General features: G+C 38.7%; 1 pseudogene; it reads left to right on the forward strand.

Annotated features, from left to right (window-relative positions):
* The first annotated feature begins 1,761 nt into the window (after positions 1-1,761).
* LOC119520820 lies at positions 1,762-3,376 on the forward strand (annotated as a pseudogene).
* The last annotated feature ends 20,003 nt before the right edge of the window (positions 3,377-23,379 follow it).

The following is a 23,379-nucleotide window of genomic DNA, read 5'->3' on the forward strand; positions in this document are numbered from 1 at the left end:
TTTCTTTTTTTTTCTTTTCATCTTTCACTTAATTTCCTGTCTGGAGTAATGAAATGTTCTAAAAATTTAAAAAAATGTGTGGTAAGGGATGCACAGCTGTATGAGGGTAACGGGCAACTGATTGTACACTTCGGATCTTTGGATAATTGTATGGTATCTGAACAAGCCCAATAAAAATTAAAAAGAAAAAAAACAAAACAAAACAAAGCACAGTGAATCTTGTAGTGGACAATGTGCATGATTAACAGTACAAATATAAAAAATTATTTCATGAACTAGAACAAAAGTATGACACTATTAGATGGAGTTAATAATACAGGAGTTTATGGGGAAAAATGTACATATTGCAAACTAGGATTATAGTTAAGAGTAATATTTTAATACTCCTTCATCAACAGTAACAAACGTACTTCTCCAATAATATGTGTCAATAATGGGGGTGGGGTAGATATGGGGTAGAGGAGGTTTTGGGTTTTTTTTTTAAATTCATTTTCTGTAGTAATGAAAATGTTCTAAAATTGATCATGGGGATGTATGCACAACTATGTACTGATACTGTGAGCCACTGATTGTATATTTTGGATGGTTTGTTTGGTGTGTGAATATTTCCTAATAAAACTGCATTTTAAAAAAAGCCCATAGATAGTGTTGCATTGAAAATGGTGAACTCAAATCACTATAGTTACATTTATGCTTTATGCTCATTGGCACCAATTCAAGCTTGCATCATGGAAAATACCTCTTTTATAGAATACAGATCACTGTTAAAATAATCCATGTGATTAGTTAAATCTTCAGTTTTTTCTGGCTGAACAGTTATAACATGAATTTCAGCAAAACATTAATAGCCTAATGAATTTTCAGTAGGAAAATCATTTTAATGTAATTTGCTTTCATTTAAAAATGAGATGTGTTGCTATGGGGGAAAATGACCTCCCAAGATTTACAATCTAATTTATGAATGGGGAAAGCCACCCCTCCCCACACTTTCACACTCATATATCCTCAATCCTCCCTAAAATGTACGTCCAAGGTCAATATCATCATCATTTAATTCTCTCTCTCTCTCTCTCTCTCTAGTCATTGTTTTCCTTGCACTTATTGGCACCTTCCCAGGAGCCCTTCACAGGTGCTTTTGCATATAAAATGGTTTCTGTGCCTACAAGTTAGTGGCAGCTGCAAAACAGATACAGGCTGAAGAGCCCAGCCTTTGGCTTAGCATGGAGATAACATTCCAGTGCTCCTGGGAGTGTTTGAACCTTGGAGAAACAGAAAAGATAGGAGAATGGAAATAATCATATAACACCATAAGTTGGGGAAAAGAGACCACAGCCCCTTTATTGATGTTCCAGGGGTGATAACACAAGTTCAATAAATTTCAGTTATGTTAGATGTCAAAATTGAAATAAACTAAATAGCATCACACTGACAATACCAATAAAAGCAACCTATCATTTAAAGAGCTCACACACAGCACTGTCACTGGCAGGAAACTGATTCTGGCGGGGCAGAATGACAAGAGTTACTCAGGCAAATCCCAGAGTACAATGTCCTAACAGTAAATTAGTGACAACAAATGAGTTAAAATTAGAAGTTATTGAACAAAGTACAAAATACCTATTTTGATTACTATGTGCCTCCTAATATCTAAACATTTTTTTTCTAGACTGATTCTCTCTGCACTTGCTTCAGACACCTCTGAATGCTGAAAATTGCAGAAATACAGGAAAGAGTCTTCGGGAGCCCTGCTGTAGGGGGTAAGTTTACTTCAAAAGAATGGGGGAGGAGCAGGTGTGCTGCAGTCCCTCAGGTGGAGAATGTGGGGGTGAAACTGACACTTTGGGCCATTCTCTATAGAGCTGCTGGTGGCCACATGTCACTGCACTCCCGGCACATCACGCCTCCTCTTTGTGCCTGGTACAAAGTAAAAATCATTGTTTCTTCTCTGGAGGATGAACATTTATAGAATTGATTTCATGGATCTGGTAGCACAGCAAAAGATGCCCATCTAATAGAAGCCAATGGAGAACTAAAGGTCTTTACAGACCAGAATCTTAGTCCTGGAAAAGGTGTGGTATCATTAGTAGCCATTCATCCTTCGACAGTAAACACCCTTGGAAAGCAACTATTGTGAAAAACTTTTGGACAGTCCAATGTCAACATTGCACAGCAAGTGGTAATTGGTACACCTCAGAGACCTGCAGTGCCAAATACTATCCTGGTAGGAAGTCCACACACCCCTAACACACACTCTGTATCACAGAACCAGGCTTCAGACCCCTCACCTTGGTCTGCTGGGAAATGCAACAGAAAAGGAAAGAAGAATGGCAAGGGTCTGAGGCATTTTTCAATGAAGGTTTGTGAGAAGGTTCAGAGGAAACCACTTCCTATAAAGAAGTGGCAGATGAATTGGTGGCAGAGTTCAGTGCTCCTGATAACCATATTTTACCAAATGAGTCAGCTTATGACCAGAGGAATATATGACGAGTCTACAATGCCTTAAATGTTTTAATGGCCATGAACATTATCTCCAAGGAGAAGAAAGAAATCAAATGGATTGGTCTGCCTACTAACTCAGCTCAGGAATGTCAGAATTTAGAGGTAGAGAGACAGAGAAGACTTGAAAGAATAAAACAGAAACAGTCTCAACTTCAAGAACTTATTCTACAGCAAACTGCCTTCAAGAATTTGGTGCAGAGAAACCGCCAAGCACAGCAGCAAGCAAACTGGCCACCTCCCTCCAATTCCATCATCCACCTCCTGTTCATTATCATGAACACCAGCAAGAAGACAATGATTGACTGCAGGATTTCTAACAACAAATTTGAGCATCTGTTTAATTTTGATAACACATTTGAAGTCCACAATGACACAGAAGTAATAAAGCAAATGGGAATGGCTTGTGGATTAGAATCAGGAAGCTATTTGGCCAAAGACCTTAAAATGGCAAGAAGTTTGGTACCTAAAGTTCTGGAACCTTATGTGATAGAAATGGCTCAGGGATCAATCAGCAGTGTATTTGTCACATCACCAGGTTCAACTTCAAATGGCACAAGGCTTTCTGTCAATGACTTGACCAATGTTGCAGATGGGACATTGGGCACGAGTTCCAGTGGGTCTCAGCACAGTGGCTCCAGGGTGGAGATGCTGGTATCTTATGTCAGCAAAGATGATGATGATGATGAAGACTGATTTTCTTGGCTTGTAGACTTGCCTCCCCCCTTCAAATTCAGTTTCAGGAAAAAATTGTCAGGGAAGAGAAACTTTTTTTTTAATGTGGATTTTTCTGTTTCTTTTTGGCCTACTCCCAAGAAGATATTGGTAAGCTATTGAATTTAGATATGCACCTCCAATAAGCAAGCAAGGATGGTTTTTCATAGGATTTTTAAAAATGTGGTGTGGATGTGTGTTTTGACACCAGTGTGCTGATGCAGAGTCTTTATTTACTTCTGGGATTTTGTGTTTTCATTTTCTAATTTTTTTTTCAAAATTCAGAGTTCATTTTCACCTCCTTAACAATTCTTGCTGAGTTCACTGAAGAAATTGTACTTCATCCACATCAATGACAATAAAATGCTATCCTTTTGTGGAAAATGGTACACTGAATGGCCATTTATTTGCAGCATGTTTTGAATGGTGCCACTAACCAATGGATAGCAAGATGACATAGCAAGTTTTTATTTTGTTAAATCATGCACTGTCCAAAGAACCAAGCAAAATAGCAAAGCTCTACTTTTTTAAACATTAAGCACCATAAATTTTATTATGCCTTTATTTTCCCTTAAATTATCTAAAATATTATGATTCCATCAAACTTATACTTTTTTGCCCTATTTTGCAGCAAATTACAAAGGTTTTTGTTTGTTTTTGTTTTTGTTTGTTTGATAAAAGTTTATTGCCATGCTGGTGCAGCTTTATAAATGATCTTGAAGGCTTGGAATGGTTTATTCCTTATGGTAAAATTTGCCTGATTTCTTACATTTGGAACATTTGGAAACTTTTTATTATATAGTTGTTTACATACTTATAAGTCTATCATTTAAAGACATATACTGAAATAAGTGTTGTATTTGTCTCATAAGCATCTTACTGTAATCTATTATAAAGTTGAAATTAAATACAGAGAATGTTTTAACCATTTTTTAACTCAAAATTTGTCAAACATTTTTAATAGTTCTTTTTTTATAAAAAGAAAAAAGGAATTTCAGGACAGGCAGTAGGCTCTTTTAAAATATATTCACAAAACAACTGCACAGTTGCTGTTAGCTGCCTGTTTTAAAACAATAGTCTTTTTATTGAAACACAAACTTTTCTATAATATTTTATGGAATATAAAGAGACTTTAATTGTTTGACTTGTTTAACTTGGCACTGTTTTTATTAATAAAACATGCATGAAATTTAAAAGAAAAAGAATGGGGGGAGAAATGCTTTCATCTTTTGCCTACATAAAGCCTAACCTTTGTTCAGTTGCTTGTTTCACAATATTCTGGGACTAAGGTGAGGAGATTGGAATAAAAGAAGCAGAAGATAAAATGATTGTTGTTTCTTTATTCAATTACCTAATTCCTTATAGCTCTCTAAATAAGTTCTCAATTAAGCCCACTTTGCTGCATGAAATGTTAATCCTGTCAAACATAGTTAGATATGGCTGACTTAGACATACAATTTAAGCATTTTTATGAGAACATGAACCACTGGCTCTGTTTTACACACCCTTATAGGGAAGGAGGAATATTTACAGAAATATTTGAACTGGTATAAGGTTAAATGACACTGTTCACAGTTGGTGAAAGGATAAACACCTCTTGGAACCTGAGCAAAGGCTTCTTACCAAAACCATAAAAAGGGACCATCCAGGTTGGTTTCACTGGCAATGATCCAGCCAGGTCTGTGTATTGTTCTTGGCAACTTCCATGGCCCCAAAAATATGAAGGTTACAGAAAGGTCAATGCTTTGGAAGGCCTACAGTTTGTAGTAGAGGCCTGAAGTTCAACAGACTGCTACTGTAAAAAACTGGATTCAATATTAAGCAAGAATAAAAACAAGTTAAAATAAAAAGAATGAGTACACAAAGAAATTAAACAGCTAATAAGATGATGCTACTAAGAATCAGATTGGATGACTGTTACAACACTCAAATACATAACCACATGTGTCTGCAATCAGAGGCCCTTGCTATGAAAATAAATATTTTGAACACTTACAACAGAATGAATGTCTTATGAATGCAAGATTTTCTTTTATTGCAATTCTATCATACAGATCAAGTCATTCTTCTAAAATAATTAACCTTTTCAGTTGAGGCTGTTCTGGAATACAGTGGTTGAAACCTAGCCAGAATTCACACATGCTGATAGTTTAAGGTATAAATGAGCACCAGTGAATGTTCCAAATCTCAGCTTGGGAAGCTCCACAAAGCATGTTACTCAATATAATGTATGTCCAATGATGACAAATGATAATTTTATTATTTCACTGTTTTTGTTCCTGTAAGTCAAGTGTCTTAGGCAGTCAACTTAGTAAAGAAAAAGTTTCCTTTCTTTGCTTTTTGGTTTTACAGAGACTGTTTTCTTAGCCACCAAGAATGTGTGGTATGAAAAGTGTTGTCTTGACCCAGGGCCTACAACTGGTAGTTGTAGAAATTGTTCCTTGAAAGTTTCTTTTTCATTTGGATTGTAGATTTCACTCAAAAATCCACACACATTATCTGGTGCTATCATCACTTTTGTCTCTGCAGCATGTTCTGGATGCAGCCACTCTGGGCACTGGCTCTGTGGTCCCTGCCCCCCACCCCTGCAGCTGCACCCCACAGGGCACAAACACTTCCTGGCCTGCTTGGTTCCTGCCCAGGCTAACACTTAGGCTATGCTCGGGACTGTAGCATTTCTTTATTTGTTGGTGTGCATGTGTATAATTTCTAATATTTGGCTATTCCTGAAACTTAATACAGAAACTTATACAGAAATTCAAGGATTAAATTTTCCATGACATTTTTGAATAATAATAATGTAGGAGAACACACACCACCAGATTTCAGGATATCTAGAGATCTTCAGTATTTAAGACCATGTGATGGTAGTAGAAAGACTGATAGATAAGCTAATGGTCCAGAACAGAGTGCTTTCATAGACCCACAGATACACAGTACCCTGTTTTACAAGTCACCAGGACAATTGAATGGACTGTTCAAAAATCTACTGGAAAATTTTGATACCAATATTTAACATAACCATTAGCTGTATTTCCCCAAAGTCCTAAGCATTAATACAAGAGTGTTGATAGATAATTTTTACCTTTTGAAAAAGGTATTAAAAACAAGCAAGCAAAATTTCTAGAAAAATATGAGTGATTTCCTCATTTGTCATAGTCAAGGATTTCTTATGATCCTAAACATAAAATAAAAACAAATGAAATTGGACATAATTAAAAGTCTTAATTTATTTTCCTTGAAGGACATCATTATTAGAGATAAAACACAAGTAAAATATTGAATCATGAGTCATTATAAGCATATATCTAACAGCATGTTCATATTCAGTATATGAACTAATCCTACTAGAAAAATAAAATGGATAAAAGTTTTCAAGAGATATTCCACTAAAAAGGATATATAATTTCTCAATAAACATTTGAAAAGAAATGAGACATGACTGCTTATCTTAGAAATGAAGGTTAAAACTGTTAGGTCTGGGCCCAGGGCCCCTCCCCCTTTTCCCTCTTTGTGAAGCTGGGCTGTGTTACTGCCCCCTCCCTCCCCCCATTTTATGCCATTTCTCCTGTTCAAGCCACACTTTTGCCGCCTCCTTCCCCACCTCTCCTGTTGAAATCTACAAACCAGGCACTGCCAAGCTACAAGATAAACTATGTATAATTCCCTATTGGCCAAAGTTCACATACCTTTCATTTCCAAGACACCATACAAACCCCTGATTGGCAGAAAGCCTTATAAAGAGAAATCACACCATAGGAGTGTGCAGTTTCCCTGTCAAGCATCCTCTCTGCTGGCAGGGGCCACACTGAAGCTTCTTTCAATAAACTTTTCTTGTTGCCTGCAATTTGGCTTCATGTGTTAGTTTGAATGCATTGTGTCCCCCAAACGCCATTATCTTTGATGTAGTCTTGTGGCGCAGACATTTTGGTGCTGATTAGATTTGCTTGGAATGAGCCCCACTCAGCTGTGGGTGATGACTTTGATGAGATATTCCCATGGAGGCATGGCCCCACTCATTCAGGGTGGGCCTTGATCAGTGGAGCCATATAAATGAGCTGACTCAAAGAGAAGGGACTCAGTGTGGCTGTGAGTGACATTTTGAAGAGGAGCAAGCTTGCTAGAGAGGAACATCCTGGGAGAAAGCCATTTTGAAACCAGAACTTTGGAGCAGATGCCAGCCACGTGCCTTCCAGCTAACAGAAGTTTTCCAGATGCCATTGGCCATCCTTCAGTGAAGGCACCCAATTTCTGATGTGTTACCTTGGACACTTTATGGCCTTAAGACTGTAACTGTGTAGCCAAATAAACCCCCTTTTTATTAAAGCCAATCCATCTCTGGTGTTTTGCATTTCACAGCATTAGCAAACTAGAACACTTCATCACTCATCTTTTCTGCCAGACTACTTATATTTGGTACCAAAACCCAGGAGGGTGAGGCAACAGGCCTTTCCTTTGCCATTTAAACATCAGCACTGACCTCTTATCCAGCCTGGGGGCAAGTAATTTGCACAAGCCCTGAATTTGTCTTCCCCTGCTGCACTGGAAATCCTAATATTAGGTAGAGAAATTCACTGCATGGCTGCTGGGCCATGGCACCAGGAGGTGGTGGAGACACCCCATCCTCCTGGTTCCATCTGGGAATAATTCACTTCTCTGGACCTCGAGGGTGACTCACAGGGAGGCCTGTGCTTCTCACCTTGTATCCACCAGGATTTAAAACACATTCTTTCCTTCAGGCTCCCCTCAGGCCTCCTTATGGGCAACATGTCCTCCATCCAACCACAGTATGCCCCATTAGGTTGCTTCTTAAAAGCACAGGGCCAATTCTATCTGGCTGCAATACAAATTAGACAATAGCTTTAATTGACCTTAAAATGGGACCCTGGATCCCCAAATTCTCACTGATCTTCACAGATTTTCTCAACAGAGTGGCAAATGGAATAAAATTCCAAGATTTCTTTGAGAGAAACCACTGATCCCCATCTACTCTTTCTGCTCCACTTTCCAAATCTTATTTCTCCATTCTCCCCTTCCCCAAAACTCTCTTCTCTGTCCCCCCTATGATCTCACCTGGCATAACCTCCATATCATTCTGTCTTCTTGCCTCAACTCTAAAGAAAAAGAAAATGCTGCCTTGTCTGACTGGGAAATTAAAACTGTGAAAGGTAAGCATGTTCAACCTCTGGCCCATCAAAGGGTTAAAACAGGAAATTCAACACCCTGATACCCCAGGCAGGGAAGAGGGCTGGGTAGCTACCATCTCCCTAGCAACAGCTCCTGATCAAAAGGGGCCTTCCCCAAATGTCCTGTGAAAATATATCAGTATTGTGATGGTTAGGTTCATGTGTCAACTTGGCCAGGTGATAGTACCCACCTGTCTGGTCAAGCAAACACTGGCCTAACAATTGCTGCAAGGATGTTAGTGGCTGGTTTATTAAATCATCAGTCAATTGACTGCAGCTGTGACTGATGACTCACCAAAGGGCATGCTTTCTACATGAGATTACTGCATTAAATTGGCTGCATTTAATCCAATTAATCAGTTGAAGACTTCTAAGTGAGACAGTTAGAGGACCTTCACCTTTTCTTTGGCTGCCCAGTGAAGCATTTCCTGAGGAGTTCATTGAAGTTGCTGGTTCATTTCCTGAGGAGTTCATTAAACACATTCGTCGAAGATCCCAGTTCATTTCCTGAGGAGTCCATCAGACATCTTCCTTGGAGTTGACAGTTTGCTGACTACTCTACAGAATTTGGACTCATGGATACCTACAGTTGTGTGAGTCACTTTTACAAATCTGATAGTCAGAGACACCTCTCATTGATTCTGTTTCCCTAGAGAACCCTAACTAATACAAGTATAAACTACCAGAGCCATATAATAGCCCTGTCTAACCAATACAAAAAACATAATAGTACCTGGAACATGTTACATCCCACAAAGGAATAATGCCTGAGGCTCTGAAGCCCGGTAGGTTGGGTGAGCATGGTAACTGAGCCTTTTGTGACCGCTGGACTGTATTTAGTCTACAGATTCAGCAATTCGGTTTTTCTCTGTCCTGCCAACACTCCAGACTTCTGGCTCCTTAGAAGACGTCAAAGAGAAAAACTGTTTGCAGTTTTAAGTCCAGACATCTGACTTGGTGAGTTATCAAGGTAAAATGAGATTGGGGGACTGGGGGCAAGATGGCAGACTGGTGAGCTGTATGTTTTAGTTACTCCTCCAGGAAAGTAGGTAGAAAGCCAGGAACTGCGTGGACTGGACACCACAGAGCAATCTGACTTTGGGCATACTTCATACAACACTCATGAAAACGTGGAACTGCTGAGATCAGCGAAATCTGTAAGTTTTTGCGGCCAGGGGACCCGCACCCCTCCCTGCCAGGCTCAGTCCCAGGGGAGGAGGGGCTGTCAGCTCCGGGAAGGAGAAGGGAGAACTGCAGTGGCAGCCCTTATCGGAAACTCATTCTACTGATTCAAACTCCAACCATAGATAGACTGAGACCAGACACCAGAGAATCTGAGAGCAGCCAGCCCAGCAGAGAGGAGACAGGCATAGAAAAAAAAAAACAACACGAAAAACTCCAAAATAAAAGCGGAGGATTTTTGGAGTTCTGGTGAACATAGAAAGGGGAAGGGCCCTGAGGCGCATATGCAAATCCCGAAGAAAAGCTGATCTCTCTGCCCTGTGGACCTTTCCTTAATGGCCCTGGTTGCTTTGTCTCTTAGCATTTCAATAACCCATTAGATCTCTGAGGAGGGCCCATTTTTTTTTTTTTTTTTTACTCCTTTATTCTTTTTCTAAAACAATTACTCTAAGAAGCCCAATACAGAAAGCTTCAAAGACTTGCTATTTGGGCAGGTCAAGTCAAGAGCAGAACTAGGAGAGCTCTGAGACAAAACGCAATAATCCAGTGGCTGAGAAAATTCACTAAACACCACAACTTCCCAAGAAAAGGGGGGTGTCCGCTCACAGCCATCATCCTGGTGGACAGGAAACACTCCTGCCCATCGCCAGCCCCATAGCCCAGAGCTGCCCCAGACAACCCAGTGTGACGGAAGTGCTTCAAATAACAGGCACACTCCACAACCTGGGCATGGACATTAGCCTTCCCTGCAACCTCAGCTGATTGTCCCAGAGCTGGGAAGGTGGAGCAGCGTGAATTAACAAAGCCCCATTCAGCCATCATTTCAGCAGACTGGGAGCCTCCCTACACAGCCCAGCAGCCCAGAACTGCCCTGGGGGGACGGCACTCAACTGTGACATAGCACAGTCATCCCTCAACAGAGGACCCGGGGTGCACGGCCTGGAAGAGGGGCCCACTTGCAAGTCTCAGGAGCCATACGCCAATACCAAGGACTTGTGGGTCAGTGGCAGAGACAAACTGTGCCAGGACTGAACTGAAGGATTAGACTATTGCAGCAGCTTTAAAACTCTAGGATCACCAGGGAGATTTGATTGTTAGAGCCATCCCCCCCTCCCTGACTGCCCAGAAACACGCCCCATATACAGGGCAGGCAACACCAACTACACACGCAAGCTTGGTACACCAACTGGACCCCACAAGACTCACTCCCCCACTCACCAAAAAGGCTAAGCAGGGGAGAACTGGCTTGTGGAGAACAGGTGGCTCGTGGACACCACCTGCTGGTTAGTCAGAGAAAGTGTACTCCACGAAGCTGTAGATCTGATAAATTAGAGATAAGGACTTCAATTGGTCTACAAATCCTAAAAGAACCCTATCAAGTTCAGCAAATGCCAAGAGGCCAAAAACAACAGAAAATTATAAAGCATATGAAAAAATCAGACGATATGGATAACCCAAGCCCAAGCACACAAATCAAAAGACCAGAAGAGACACAGCACCTAGAGCAGCTACTCAAAGAACTAAAGATGAACAATGAGACCATAGTACGGGAGATAAAGGAAATCAAGAAGACCCTAGAAGAGCATAAAGAAGACACTGCAAGACTAAATAAAAAAATGGATGATCTTATGGAAATTAAAGAAACTGTTGACCAAATTAAAAAGATTCTGGACACTCATAGTAGAAGACTAGAGGAAGTTGAACAACGAATCAGTGACCTCGAAGATGACAGAATGGAAAATGAAAGCATAAAAGAAAGAATGGGGAAAAAAATTGAAAAAATCGAAATGGACCTCAGGGATATGATAGATAATATGAAACGTCCAAATATAAGACTCATTGGTGTCTCAGAAGGGGAAGAAAAGGGTAAAGGTCTAGGAAGAGTATTCAAAGAAATTGTTGGGGAAAACTTCCCAAATCTTCTAAACAACATAAATACACAAATCATAAATGCTCAGCGAACTCGAAATAGAATAAATCCAAATAAACCCACTCCGAGACATATACTGATCACACTATCAAACACAGAAGAGAAGGAGCAAGTTCTGAAAGCAGCAAGAGAAAAGCAATTCACCACATACAAAGGAAACAGCATAAGACTAAGTAGTGACTACTCAGCAGCCACCATGGAGGAGAGAAGGCAGTGGCACGATATATTTAAAATTCTGAGTGAGAAAAATTTCCAGCCAAGAATACTTTATCCAGCAAAGCTCTCCTTCAAATTTGAGGGAGAGCTTAAATTTTTCACAGACAAACAAATGCTGAGAGAATTTGCTAACAAGAGACCTGCCCTACTGGAGATACTCAAGGCAGCCCTACACACAGAGAAACAAAGAAAGGACAGAGAGGCTTGGAGAAAGGTTCAGTACTAAAGAGATTCGGTATGGGTACAATAAAGGATATTAATAGACAGAGGGGAAAAATATGACAAACATGAACCAAAGGATAAGATGGCTGATTCAAGAAATGCCTTCACGGTTATAACGTTGAATGTAAACGGATTAAACTCCCCAATTAAAAGATATAGATTCGCAGAATGGATAAAAAAAAATGAACCATCAATATGTTGCATACAAGAGACTCATTTTAGACACAGGGACACAAAGAAACTGAAAGTGAAAGGATGGAAAAAAATATTTCATGCAAGCTACAGCCAAAAGAAAGCAGGTGTAGCAATATTAATCTCAGATAAAATAGACTTCAAATGCAGGGATGTTTTGAGAGACAAAGAAGGCCACTACGTACTAATAAAAGGGGCAATTCAGCAAGAAGAAATAACAATTGTAAATGTCTATGCACCCAACCAAGGTGCCACAAAATACATGAGAGAAACACTGGCAAAACTAAAGGAAGCAATTGATGTTTCCACAATAATTGTGGGAGACTTCAACACATCACTCTCTCCTATAGATAGATCAACCAGACAGAAGACCAATAAGGAAATTGAAAACCTAAACAATCTGATAAATGAATTAGATTTAACAGACATATACAGGACATTACATCCCAAATCACCAGGATACACATACTTTTCTAGTGCTCATGGAACTTTCTCCAGAATAGATCATATGCTGGGACATAAAACAAGCCTCAATAAATTTAAAAAGATTGAAATTATTCAAAGCACATTCTCTGACCACAAGGGAATACAATTAGAAGTCAATAACCATCAGAGACTTAGAAAATTCACAAATACCTGGAGGTTAAACAACACACTCCTAAACAATCAGTGGGTTAAAGAAGAAATAGCAAGAGAAATTGCTAAATATATAGAGACGAATGAAAATGAGAACACAACATACCAAAACCTATGGGATGCAGCAAAAGCAGTGCTGAGGGGGAAATTTATAGCACTAAATGCATATATTAAAAAGGAAGAAAGAGCCAAAATCAAAGAACTAATGGATCAACTGAAGAAGCTAGAAAATGAACAGCAAACCAATCCTAAACCAAGTACAAGAAAAGAAATAACAAGGATTAAAGCAGAAATAAATGACATAGAGAACAAAAAAACAATAGAGAGGATAAATATCACCAAAAGTTGGTTCTTTGAGAAGATCAACAAGATTGACAAGCCCCTAGCTAGACTGAACAAAATCAAAAAGAGAGAAGACCCATATAAACAAAATAATGAATGAAAAAGGTGACATAACTGCAGATCCTGAAGAATTAAAAAATTATAAGAGGATACTATGAACAACTGTATGGCAACAAACTGGATAATGCAGAGGAAATGGACAATTTCCTGGAAACATATGAACAACCTAGACTGACCAGAGAAGAAATAGAAGACCTCAACCAACCCATCACAAGCAAGAGATCCAATCAGTCATCAAAAATCTTCCCACAAATAAATGCCCAGGGCCAGATGGCTTCACAGGGGAATTCTACCAAACTTTCCAGAAAGAACTGACACCAATCTTACTCAAACTCTTTCAAAACATTGAAGAAAATGGAACACTACCTAACTCATTTTATGAAGCTAACATCAATCTAATACCAAAACCAGGCAAAGATGTTACAAAAAAGGAAAACTACCGGCCAATCTCCCTAATGAATATAGATGCAAAATCCTCAACAAAATACTTGCAAATCGAATCCAAAGACACATTAAAAAATCATACACCATGACCAAGTGGGGTTCATTCCAGGCATGCAAGGATGGTTCAACATAAGAAAATCAATCAATGTATTACAACACATTAACAAGTCAAAAGGGAAAAATCAATTGATCATCTCAATAGATGCTGAAAAAGCATTTGACAAAATCCAACATCCCTTTTTGATAAAAACACTTCAAAAGGTAGGAATTGAAGGAAACTTCCTCAACATGATAAAGAGCATATATGAAAAACACACAGCCAGCACAGTACTCAATGGTGAGAGACTGAAAGCCTTCCCTCTAAGATCAGGAACAAGACAAGGATGCCCGCTATCACCACTGTTATTCAAAATTGTGCTGGAAGTGCTAGCCAGGGCAATCCGGCAAGACAAAGAAATAAAAGGCATCCAAATTGGAAAAGAAGTAGTAAAACTGTCATTGTTTGCAGATGATATGATCTTATATCTAGAAAACCCTGAGAAATCGACGATACAGCTACTAGAGCTAATAAACAAATTTAGCAAAGTAGTGGGATACAAGGTTAATGCACATAAGTCAGTAATGTTTCTATATGCTAGAAATGAACAAACTGAAGAGACACTCAAGAAAAAGACACCATTTTCAATAGCAACTAAAAAAATCAAGTACCTAGGAATAAACTTAACCAAAGATGTAAAAGACCTATACAAAGAAAACTACATCACTCTACTAAAAGAAATAGAAGGGGACCTTAAAAGATGGAAAAATATTCCATGTTCATGGATAGGAAGGCTAAATGTCATTAAGATGTCAATTCTACCCAAGCTCATCTACAGATTCAATGCAATCCCAATCAAAATTCCAACAACCTACTTTGCAGACTTGGAAAAGCTAGTTATCAAATTTATTTGGAAAGGGAAGATGCCTCGAACTGCTAAAGACACTCTAAAAAAGAAAAACGAAGTGGGAGGACTTACACTCCCTGACTTTGAAGCTTATTATAAAGCCACAGTTGCCAAAACAGCATGGTACTGGCACAAAGATAGACATATAGATCAATGGAATCGAATTGAGAATTCGGAGATAGACCCTCAGATCTATGGCCGACTGATCTTTGATAAGGCCCCCAAAGTCACTGAACTGAGTCATAATGGTCTTTTCAACAAATGGGGCTGGGAGAGTTGGATATCCATATCCAAAAGAATGAAAGAGGACCCCTACCTCACCCCCTACACAAAAATTAACTCAAAATGGACCAAAGATCTCAATATAAAAGAAAGTACCACAAAACTCCTAGAAGATAATGTAGGAAAACATCTTCAAGACCTTGTATTAGGCGGCCACTTCCTAGACTTTACACCCAAAGCACAAGCAACAAAAGAGAAAATAGATAAATGGGAACTCCTCAAGCTTAGAAGTTTCTGCACCTCAAAGGAATTTCTCAAAAAGGTAAAGAGGCAGCCAACTCAATGGGAAAAAATTTTTGGAAACCATGTATCTGACAAAAGACTGATATCTTGCATATATAAAGAAATCCTACAACTCAATGACAATAGTACAGTCGGCCCAATTAAAAAATGGGAAAAATATATGAAAAGACAGTTCTCTGAAGAGGAAATACAAATGGCCAAGAAACACATGAAAAAATGTTCAGCTTCACTAGCTATTAGAGAGATGCAAATTAAGACCACAATGAGATACCATCTAACACCGGTTAGAATGGCTGCCATTAAACAAACAGGAAACTACAAATGCTGGAGGGGATGTGGAGAAATTGGAACTCTTATTCACTGTTGGTGGGACTGTATAATGGTTCAGCCTCTCTGGAAGTCAGTCTGGCAGTTCCTTAGAAAACAAGATATAGAGTTACCATTCGACCCAGCGATTGCACTTCTCGGTATATACCCAGAAGATCGGAAAGCAGTGACACGAACAGATATCTGCACGCCAATGTTCATAGCAGCATTATTCACAATTGCCAAAAGATGGAAACAACCCAAATGTCCTTCAACAGATGAGTGGATAAATAAAATGTGGTATATACACACGATGGAATACTACGCGGCAGTAAGAAGGAACGATCTCGTGAAACATATGACAACATGGATGAACCTTGAAGACATAATGCTAATCGAAATAAGCCAGGCACAAAAAGAGAAATATTATATGCTACCACTAATGTGAACTTTGAAAAATATAAAACAAATGGCTTATAATGTAGAATGTAGGAGAACTAGCAGTAGAGAGCAATTAAGGAAGGGGGAACAATAATCCAAGAAGAACAGATAAGCTATTTAACGTTCTGGGGATGCCCAGGAATGACTATGGTCTGTTAATTTCTGATGGATATAGTAGGAGCAAGTTCACAGAAATGTTGCTATATTAGGTAACTTTCTTGGGGTAAAGTAGGAACATGTTGGAAGTTAAGCAGTTATCTTAGGTTAGTTGTCTTTTTCTTACTCCCTTGTTATGGTCTCTTTAAAATGTTCTTTTATTGTATGTTTGTTTTCTTTTTAACTTTTTTTTCATACAGTTGATTTAAAAAAGAAGGGAAAGTTAAAAAAAAAAAAAAAAAAAAAGATGCAGTGCCCCCTTGAGGAGCCTGTGGAGAATGCAGGGGTATTCGCCTACCCCACCTCCATGGTTGCTAACATGACCACAGACATAGGGGACTGGTGGTTTGATGGGTTGAGCCCTCTACCACAGGTTTTATCCTTGGGAAGATGGTTGCTGCAAAGGAGAGGCTAGGCCTCCCTATGGTTGTGCCTAAGAGCCTCCTCCCGAATGCCTCTTTGTTGCTCAGATGTGGCCCTGTCTCTCTAGCTAAGCCAACTTGAAAGGTGAAATCACTGCCCTCCCCCCTACGTGGGATCAGACACCCAGGGGAGTGAATCTCCCTGGCAACGTGGAATATGACTCCCGGGGAGGAATGTAGACCTGGCATCGTGGGACGGAGAACATCTTCTTGACCAAAAGGGGGATGTGAAAGGAAATGAAATAAGCTTCAGTGGCAGAAAGAATCCAAAAGGAGCCGAGAGGTCACTCTGGTGGGCACTCTTACGCACACTTTAGACAACCCTTTTTAGGTTCTAAAGAATTGGGGTAGCTGGTGGTGGATACCTGAAACTATCAAACTACAACCCAGAACCCATGAATCTCGAAGACAGTTGTATAAAAATGTAGCTTATGAGGGGTGACAAGGGGATTGGGAAAGCCATAAGGACCACACTCCACTTTGTCTAGTTTATGGATGGATGAGTAGAAAAATAGGGGAAGGAAACAAACAGACAAAGGTACCCAGTGTTCTTTTTTACTTCAATTGCTCTTTTTCACTCTAATTATTATTCTTGTTATTCTTGTGTGTGTGCTAATGAAGGTGTCAGGGATTGATTTGGGTGATGAATGTACAACTATGTAATGGTACTGTGAACAATCGAAAGTACGATTTGTTTTGTATGACTGCGTGGTATATGAATATATCTCAATAAAATGAAGATAAAAAAAAAAAAAAAAAAAAAAAAGACATAATGCTGAGCAAAATAAGCCAGGCACAAAAAGAGAGATATTGTATGTTACCACTAATGTGAATTCTGTGAAAAATGTACAATGTTTTATACTGTAGAATGTAGGGGACCTAGAGATACCAATTAGTGGAGGGGGAATGATAATCTAATAAGAACAGATAAACTATGGAGGGTAATCTCAATGTTATGGGAATGCTCAGGAATGATTATGGTTTGTAAACTTTCTTGGATATAGTAAGATCATGTTGGAAGCAATAGAGTTATTTTAGGTTTTTTTTTTCTCTTATTCCTTTGTTTTCTTAGGGGTTGTTAATTTTCTTGGGGTATGGTAGGAACATGTTGGAAGCAATGTAGTTATTTTAGATTATTTGTTTTTCTTACTCCTCTGTTTGGACATGGTTTATCAATTTTCTTGGGGTATGGTAGGAACATATTGGAAGCAAAGTAGTTATTTTAGGTTATTTGTTTTCCTTAATCCATTGCTTTGTTTGAAATGTTGTGGGGTTTTTTTGGTTGTTGTTTGACTGTTTGTTTTTAATTTTTTGATAAACAAAGTTAAAAAATTGAAAAAAAATCAGTAGAAAAATGGGAGTAAAAACTAAATGACAAATAGGGTGGGATGGGGGGGATGGTTTTGGTATTCTCTTTTCACTTTTATTTTTTATTCTTATTCTGATTCTTTCTGATGTAAGGAAAATGTTCAGAAATAGATTGTGGTGATGAACGCATAACTATATGATCATACTGTGAACAGTTGATTGTATACCATGGATGACTGTATGGTTTGTGAATATATTTCAATAAAACTGAATTAAAAAAAAAATGAGATTGGGGAGATAGTACATTGGTTCTAGTTTCATAGACATAGGTTAAAGACCTGGGTCTCAATTCCAGAAGAATCCACCTGCTCTGATCTCTATATCTTTTGAGTATACTCTTCAGAAAAAAAAAGTCAACCAATGATAAACTGGTATTTAATAAAATTAAGTAGGCCTGTTTAACTGTTAACTGGTAAGTTACCTAGGTATACTAGGTGTGTAATGCTTGTTTAATTGTTAAACATTGGGTTATTTAGATATAATAATGCCTGTTTAATTGTTAATTGTGTTTGGTCTAGTTATTAATTAGTGTGTTACTTAAATATATTGTAAGTGTAAAGTGCCTGTAAGTTTGTTAGTTGGTGTCTTATTGCATTTCCATTGGTCAAGTGTTCCTAATTGCTTACTGATTCTGACTCTAGTTCTGTAAAATGGCAAAAATGGGTTAAGATACTGCCTATTTAGATCTTTATTTGTCCCTCTAAAAAAGTACTTCTGTGATTCTGTTTCTTGTAACTAACTTTCTATTTGTGTCTCATCAGTCTGTTAAATGTTTATCCTCATACCTCTGAATGGTAATAGCAAATTAACAAAAAGTTCTTAAAGAGCTCTACTTGAATTGCTTTAAAATGAATAAGTGCTTATATATATAAACTAGTAATCCTGAAGTCCAAAAAGAAAAACCTTCTAGGCATAAGGATTCAAAGCCTTAGTTTTATAATTACTGTAAACAAAGCAGGACATAAAAAACACACCCCTGGAATTGCCCTAAGACAGCAGAAGGCTGCCAGAGGGCTGCCTTTGGAAAAGACAAAGACCTTCTCTAATTGTCTGGGTAATAGACTTAAATGAAATAAATCTAATAATTGGAAATAGTTTTAAAAAAGATGTAGAAACTCTCAAATCCAACAGCTCTATATAAAACTTTTAAATTCAAGTTTGACAGACCAGACTTCATCTTTTCCTTGTTTCACCTATCCCTGCCCCCAGAGCCAGCCACTTAAGGCAGCTGTGAGGGCAGGGCTGGGTGTAGAAATATGGAGGATGTGTCATTTATAATGCTTTCAACCAAGCCTGAAAATTAGAAATAGTAGGCATAAAAGAAATGCTACGGGATAAGTCATGTTTGTTAAAATTATTTTCCAATAATACCTTTGCAATGGTAACCAAAGTAATCAGATCATTATTAAACATAAATAGGGGGCAAGACGGTGGAGTGGTAAGGTGTACATTTTAGTTACTCCTCCAAGGAAGTAGGTAGAAAGCCAGGAACTGCATGGACCAGACAGTGCAGAGCAATTTGACTTTGGGCATACTTCATACAACACTCATGAACATGTGGAACTGCTGAGTTCAGTGAAATCTGTAAGTTTTTGTGGCCATAGGACCCACAACCCTCCCTGCCAGGCACAGCCCCATGGGAGGAGGGGCCATCAGTGCTGGGAATAAGGAGGGAGAACTGCAGTTGCAGCTCTTATCAGAAACTCATTCTACTGATCCAAACTCCAATCATAGATAGACTGAGACCAGACACCAGAGAATCCAGGAGCAGCCAGCCTGGTGGAGAGGAGACAGGCATAGCAGAAACAGCAGGAAAAAATCCAAAAATAAAAGCAGAGGCTTACTGGAGTTCTGGTGAACATAGAAAGGGGAAGGTCAGAGCTCAGGCAGAGTCAGGCTTATATGCAAATCCAAAGAAAAACCAGTTTCTTTGCCCCCTGGACCCTTACTTATTGGCCCTAATTGCTTTGTCTCTTAGCATTTCAATAACCCATTAGATCTGCAAGGAGGGCCTTTCCCGTTTTTTTTTTTTAATCTTTTTCTCTTTTTCTATAACAATTATTCTAAGAAGCCCAATACAGAAAGCCTCAAAAACTTGCAATTTGGGCAGGTCAAGAAAAGAGCAGAACTAAGAGAGCCCTGAGACACAAGGCAATAAGTCCAGTGGCTGAGAAAATTCATTAAACTCCACAACTTCCCAAGAAAAGGGGGGTGCATCTCACAGACATCATCCTGGTGGACAGGGAACACTCCTGCCCGTTGCTGGCCCCATAGACCAGAGCTGCCCCAGACAACCCAGTGTGATGGGAAGTGCTTCCAATAACACATGCACACAGCACAAAATTGGGCATGGAAATTAGCCTTCGCTGCACCCACAGCTGGATGTCCCAGAGTTGGGAAGGCAGAGCAGTGTGAATTAACATGCCCCATTCAGCCATTCTTTCAGCAAAATGGGAGCCTTCCTACATGGCCCTGCAGCCCAGAACTGCCCTAGCGGGATGGCACTCACCTGTGACATAGCACAGTCATCCATCAGCAGAGGAACAAGGGTGCATGGCCTGGAAGAGGGACACACTCACAAGCTTCAGGGGCCATATGCCAATACTTGTGGGTCAGTGGCAGAGACAACTGTGCAGGACTTAACTCAAGGATTAGACTACTGCAGCAGCTTTCAATCTCCAGGAACTCCAGGGAGATTTCACTGTTAGAGCTGCTCCCCCTCCCTGAATACCCAGACACATGCTCCATATACAGGGCAGGCCCACCAACTACACACAAAAGCTTGGTACACCAATTGGACCCCACAAGACTCACTCCCCTACTCACCACAAAGACAAAGCAGGGGAGAACTGGCTTGAGTGGAATAGGTGGCTCATGGACGCTACCTGCTGGTTAGAGAAAGTGTACTCCATGAAGCTGTAGATCTGACAAATTAGAGATAAGGATTTCAATTGGTCTACAAATCCTAAAAGAACCCTATCGAGTTAAGCAAATGCCAAAAGGCCAAAAACAACAGAAAATTTTAAAGCATATGAATAAAACAGATGATACGGATAACCCAAGCCCAAGCACCCAAATCAAAAGATCGGAGGAGATACAGTACCTACAGCAATTAATCAAAGAACTAAAGATGAACAACAAGACCATGGCACAGGATATAAAGGACATGAAGAAGAGCATGGCACAGGATATAAAGGACATCCAGAAGACCTTAGAAGAGCATAAAAAATAAATTGCAAGAGTGAATAAAAAAAAGTCAATCTTTTGGAAATTAAAGAAACCGTTGACCAAATTAAGAAGATTCTGGATACTCATAATACAGGAGTAGAGGAAGTTGAACAATCAATCAGTGACCTGGAAGATGACAGAATGGAAAATGAAATAACAAAATAAAGAATGGGGAAAAATTGAAAAAATCAAAATGGACCCAAGGGATATGATACATAATATAAAAATCCAAATATAAGATCCATTGATGTTCCAGAAAGAGAAGAGAAGGGTAAAGGTCTAGGAAGAGTATTCAAAAAAATTGTTGGGGAAAACTTCCCAAATCTTCTAAACACCATAAATACACAAATTATAAATGCCCAGTGAACTCCAAATAGAATAAACCCACTGCAAGACATATTCTGATCAGACTGTCAAATACAGAAGAGAAGGGGCAAGTTCCAAAAGCAGCAAGAGAAAAGCAATTCACCACATAAAAAGGAAAGAGCATAAGACTAAGTAGTGACTACTCAGCAGCCACCATAGAGTTGACAAGGCAGTGGCATGACATATTTAAAATTCTGAGTGAGAAAAATTTCAAATGAAGAATATTTTATCCAGCAAAGCTCTCCTTCAAATTTGAGGGAGAGCTTAAATTTTTCACAAACAAATGCTGAGAGAATTTGCTAACAAGAGACATGCCCTACTGGAGATACTAAAGGGAGTCCTACCAACAGAGAAACAAAGAAAGGAGAGAGAGACATGGAGAAAGGTTCAGTACTAAAGAGATTCAGTATGGGTACATTAAAGGATATCAATAGAGAGAGAAAAAAAATATATATGACAAACAAACCAAAGGATAAGATGGCTGATTCTACAAATGCCTTCATGGTTATAACATTGAATGTAAATGGATTAAATTCCACAATTAAAAGACATAGATTCGCAGAATGAATGAAAAAAAATTAACCACCAATACACTGCATACAAGAAACTCATTTTAGATAAAGGGACACAAAGAAAATGAAAGTGAAAGGATGGAAAAAATACTTCCTGCAAGCTACAGCCAAAAGAAAGCAGATGTAGCAATATTAATCTCAGAGAAAATAGAATTTAAAGGCAAGGATGTTAGGAGAGATGAAGGCCACTACATACTAATAAAAGTGGCAATTCAAGAAGAGGAAATAACAATCATAAATGTTTATGCACCCAATCAAGGTGCCACAAAATACATGAGAGAAACACTGGCAAAACAAGGAAGCAATTGATGTTTCCACAATAATTGTGGGAGACTTCAACACATTACTCTCTCCTACAGATAGATCAACCAGACAGAAGACCAATAAGGAAACTGAAAACCTAAACAATCTGATAAATGAATTGGATTTAAGAGACATATATAGAACATTATATCCCAAATCACCAGGATACACATTCTTCTCTAGTGCTCATGGAACTTTCTCCAGAATAGATCATATGCTGGGACATAAAACAAGCCTCAATAAATTTTTAAAAAATTGAAATTATTCAAAGCACATTCTCTGACCACAATGGAATACAATTAGAAGTCAATAACCATCAGAGACTTAGAAAATTCACAAATATCTGGAGGTTAAATAACACGCTCCTAAACAATCAGTGGGTTAAAGAAGAAATAGCAAGAGAAATTGCTAAATATATAGAGATGAATGAAAATGAGAACACAACATACTAAAACCTATGGGATGCAGCAAAAGCAGTGTTGAGGGGGCAATTTATAGCACTAAATGCATATATTAAAAAGGAAGAAAGAGCCAAAATCAAACAACTAATAGATCAACTGAAGAAGCTAGAAAATGAATAGCAAACCAATCCTAAACCAAGGAGAAGAAATAACAAGGCATACGTCAGAAATGAATGACATCGAGAACAAAAAACAATAGAGAGGATAAGTAACACCAAAAGTTGGTTCTTTGATAAGATCAACAAGATTGACAAGCCCTTAGCTAGACTGACAAAATCAAAAAGAGAGAAGACCCATATAAACAAAATAATGAATGAGAAAGTTTACATTACTGCAAATCCCAATGGAATTAGAAAAATTATAAGAGGATACTATGAACAACTGTATGCCAACAAACTGGATAATGCAGAGGAAATGGACAATTTCCTGGAAATGTATGAACAACCTAGACTGACCAGAAAAGAAACAGAAGACCTCTACCAACCAATTACAAGCAGTGAGATCCAATCAGTCATCAAAAAGCTTCCCACAAATAAATGCCCAGGGCCAGATGGCTTCACAGGGAATTCTACCAAACTTTCCAGAAAGAACTGACACCAATCTTAAAATCTTTCATAACATTGAAGAAAATGGAACACTACCTAACTCATTTTATGAAGCTAACATC

Source organism: Choloepus didactylus, chromosome 26 (genome assembly GCF_015220235.1).
Source record: "Choloepus didactylus isolate mChoDid1 chromosome 26, mChoDid1.pri, whole genome shotgun sequence".
Lineage (NCBI taxonomy): Eukaryota > Metazoa > Chordata > Mammalia > Pilosa > Megalonychidae > Choloepus > Choloepus didactylus.